Raw genomic sequence first — 5,029 nt, forward strand, 5'->3', positions numbered from 1 at the left:
GCCGAAAGCTAGGATGAGATGCCTTGATCCTAGCTAGCTCCGAATTGGGACGTAAACAGGGCTCAGGGCTCTCTGATATACGGCCGCGTATTTTTCACGACTTCCAGTTAGTTCTCGTCGGTTCATTGGGTGTTTTCTTTTTTTCCTGGTCGGCTTTGTGTTTTATAGGAGGTCATCTGTTAGGTCCTGACATACTGCCTGCTAACTGTTTTACACTCAACCCACGTTATGAGTCTTGTATAGTTTAGCTGTCTCATTTCCTACTCCACAGACTTTTCTCTAACGAGGGAATGCTGTTGCTATAATTAAAAAATAATAGCGGGCTCTAATTTAACTCTACAATATGTCTACAGACCATTTTACAATAATTTGTAATGGTCAGACTTTCGATATAGTCCAACACCCCATGAGAAGTTTCATACTCTAGATGCAAAAGGAGTCTTATAACAAATTTCTATATAATTTATGATAATAATTACAAAATTAATTTCGTAATAACATCTCGTAGAGCCCCTAAGCCATATTCGACTTAAGAAAATTCAGGTGTTTTTAGTTAATTTTTTTGTGACAAAGAAAGGAGCATTGAGGATTTTGGATTTCTAAAAACATTTTTTTATTTTTTTTTTATTTTATTTATTTGTTGATATTTACAACTGTATAAAAAAATACAACCAGTAAATTTGATCATAATGACATATGATATGATACAGGATGTAGAGAAACTACCCAGTAGTAGAACTCTAAAACAGTTTACAGTATAAGGTCACGAGGCCATCTTCTTTTCAGGCGCCTTGGAGGATTGCCAGGAATGGAAGAGGAAGCAAGGTTAGAAACGAGTGGGTTTGGGTGGTTAGGGAGTTTATTATGGAAGGAATAATATCGGGTTCGGGCTAGATCGGTTACATAAGGAACATTTAGGTCTTTATGGATGGTTTTATTAGTAACAAAATAAGCATTGAGGATTTTACGAAGGATTTTGGATTGTAAAGATTGGATACGAGAGGAATTCGAAGGTTTTCTAAAAACATTAAAAAATTTTTGCAGCTACCTACAACTATCTACCTACCAACAACACAGAAAAACCTAACAAAAAAAATTTTAAAGTAGAGTCAATATGCCGAAATATGAGTCCTAATAGAACCACTTACGTTTAATAGTTACCGAGATATAGTTTCTCTGAAAATCAATGCACTGAAAAATCAATGTTTTTATAAAATTAATTTTAGGAAAACTAAATATGAGGAATGATTAGACGTATAGTTGTCTCTTAGCACTCATATAAAGCTAGTTTAATGTAGCATAAAGTAGTTTGTCTTCTTAAGAGCAGTAGTTTTCATCATATTTACCACAGTAAATGATAGATATGTCATTTCTAGTTGTTCGGACAAAATTTTTGATTTATGAAATATGCGTCCTTAATAAAACGCACAGATGTCTTCCAGTAATCAAATTAAAGCTGGATTAATGTAATATAAAAAAGTTTATAACATTTATCTTTGTAGGAGTAGTAGTTTTTATGATATTTGACAAAATAAATTCACAAAATATTAAGTTCTAGGTGTTTGGATAATATGTTTAAATTTTGTAAATCTGGCAATGGTCAGATTCTCCACTCAAGTTGAGTGTTTGCGGCTTTAGCGCACTTGCTCAGCCTCCACTGGCTCATTAGATGCGGCGAGAGGGATGCGCTGGGATCTCTTGAGCTCTGCTCTACCCCTCACACGTGGGGGATAGAGTGAGCTCAGTTATCCTCAGGTCGATTCTGTAAATATTGTATATATTATTTTATCATTATGTTATTTTATTTATTTATTTTTCATACAGATAGTCTGATTATGCTCACTTGTCTATTCTTTTGTTTGTATATATGTTAAGAGTTTTTTTATTTTATTTCATTTCATTTTTTTAATTTTTAATTTTTTTTTTTTTAACCTATTTATTTTTTATTTTTTTATTTTAGTATGTATGAGATCATTCATCAATATTACCTATTGCCCACAACTGTGTGGCAGATTGTAATATCTATCAATAAATAAATCTATCAATAGTAAAAAAAAAAATTTTTGTAAAATATATCTCTGGAACCATAAGACGTAAATATGTATACCAGCACTCAAAATGAGGGTGATTTAACTTACTATAAATTAGTTCGTGGCACTTATCTTTGTATGAGTAGTAGTTTTTATGTTATTTAATAAAATAAATTGATTTCTAGTTTGTTCGGAAAAATTTCATTCGCAAATATTTTCGCTATTTTGCTGAGAAATGTTATTTTTTAAAAAACCATAACTCGGGAACTATTGAACGTAAATAGATCTATTTTAGCAAATCGACTCTGCTTTAAATAGTGTTTGTATTTTTAACAACATGGTGCTCCGAATAAAATTTTCTTTTTTTAACGTTTTGAAACAGCCATACCATTTTATTCTTCCTACCTATACTTGGCAGACCCTCCAGTTTTGACAAGTAATAATACATAATTTTTATTAAAGTAATAAAAAATTAGGGCGAAAGAACTGATTTTTTTTTCTACCGGGCTCTTGAACTGCATCTTGAAATAGCAATCGGAGAAATTGTTCGTAGATATAATTGTCAACAAACCATTGACAACGGTAAGACAAAATCCTACAAAACGGATAGAAATATTTTAGATTCAATTACACACATACGCCAGTAAATATATTTTTATCTAATGGGGTTATATAATTTAACTTTACCATATTTCTGGCGACCATTTAATAAAAATTTATTTCTTTAATATGAATAGGTTAATTCCTTACGTACAGTTTTTGCGTTAATTCGAAAGAATTTGATTTGAAACTGACGGCTTAAATTCACTGTCCTGTATCCTAAGTGTTGATTGTGAATTAACATGTACCATAAACTAGGATGCTCACAATCCTATACATTTAACATTTAGCATGTTAAAACTTTTTACATTTAACACATCATGAATACCACTATTTCCGTAATATAATATAAATCCTATCATATTTCCTATATACTATTCGCTGGCCTATTCGATCAACTAATTTCTATAATACAGCTGTTTCAGGAACGAATCATCACGCAGATTTTATACCCAAACGACAATTCCTTAACTATAAAATATAAATAATTATCTAGCCTACTAGAAATATACAGAAAAATAGGAAGATTTTCAGTAAAGAAAATAGGAAAAAAAAAAAGAAAGAAATAGTAAGGAATCTTTAATAGAATTACTTGAATAGTTAAATTGTCGTTTATGTTAAATTTAAATATTACCAGCAAGAATATATATTGTAAATCCGAATATGTTTTGTTACTTTTTATTTTACTCAAGTTAAAATAATATCGGAGAACAAATTCATTTAAATCAAATATATAACTTTTCTCTATTATGTAAAATATGGAAATTCGAAGTATTACATAACGTTAGGTTGATGTTACATACTACATATTACACTCTTGCCAAGAATGCTGAGTTGGTCTCCTGTGAGTAATCAAGGCCAAATGTTTTTTTTATTTATTTATTTTTTTATTATTTTAACCCTAGTTTATGGTAACTAATAATAACATGTTGCCAGTTAAATTTAAGTTTTGAATTTTGTTGCTGTTCTTTATTGTTATGTATGAATCTTTTGATAGTGCCATAAATTGCGACATTTGTGATTACAAGTTCTATTTTTAGAATGACATCAACTATCCAGGTTGTAAAAATTAACAATGTAAAAGATTACTCATCCGTGAGTGCCTAATGGTACCGGTTATATAAATTGCATTCATCTGTTTCCGGTTGTCTCTTATTTTTTGAACTGCGTAAATTTCCGATGGATGACAACGACGTAGGAAGTTACAACGAGGTAGGAAGGACCAGTTTATTATGATTTGCATAACAAGTGAACGCTCATGTTGTGTCCACCTCACTCCTTGCCAATGCCCGGTACTACAAGATTAAAAATATTAAACAGCAGCTAAGGACCTGTAAATAGCTTGACTTTAAGAAAAACCATCGTGTTCTAGGAATTAGATATATTAAAAACATGTAATAATAGGTCAGTAAGTGATATTAGTAATCTAGTCTTTGACAGAGCTCCAATAACATTTCTAGAAGATAAGATATTAGTACAAGAGCCGGGAAGAAAAAAAGACAGTTATTTCACACCAATTTTTTATTACTTTAATGAAAACTATGTATAATTACTAGTCAAATTGATGAGTCTGCCAAGTAGAGGGAATACAAAATGGCGGCTGTATCAAAAAGTTAAAAATAATTAATGTTTCATTCGGAGCTCTGTATCTTTAAAACTTCCAACAACAATAGAAAATCTAAAAGGGCATCATTTAAAGTAAAATATATTTGCTAAAATATGAGCTCTAATACAGCTATTTACGTCCAATAGTTCTCGAAATATAGCTTTTTAAAAAGCAACATTTCATAAAAATGTTGTATTGAAAGATCATAAGTTAAGGAATTTATTTTGAAAAATCTATATCTCAAAAACCATTTGACGTACAGATCTATATTAGCATTCATACTAAAGCTAGTTTAATGGGCTATAAATTAGTTCATGAAATTTTTCTTCGTAGAAGTAGTAGTTTTCATGATATTTGCTAAAATAAATTGATTTATAGTTGTTCGGACAAATTCTCATTTGCCAAATTTATATTCATATGTGAATATCATAAAAACATAGTGGCCCTACGAAGATAAGTGTCATAAACTACTTTATAGTTAGTTAAATTTCCTTTATTTTGATTGTTGGCAGACATATGTGCGCTTTATAAATCAAGAGATATGTTATTTCAAAAATCTAACATCTTATACGAACAACAATAAATCAATTTATTTTAGTATATATCATGAAAACAACTTTTCCTACGAAGGTAAAACTAATAAACTACTTTATAGTTGATTAAACTAGCTTTAATTTGATTGCTAATAGACATCTGTACGTCATAGTTCCTGAGATATAGATTTCTCAAAATAAATTAACTAACTACTGATATTTCAATATATTTTAATGAAATATTGCTTTTTAAAAGGCTA

This window comes from Halyomorpha halys, unplaced genomic scaffold, assembly GCF_000696795.3.
Source record: "Halyomorpha halys isolate HHAL.00 unplaced genomic scaffold, Hhal_1.1 Scaffold205.1, whole genome shotgun sequence".
NCBI lineage: Eukaryota > Metazoa > Arthropoda > Insecta > Hemiptera > Pentatomidae > Halyomorpha > Halyomorpha halys.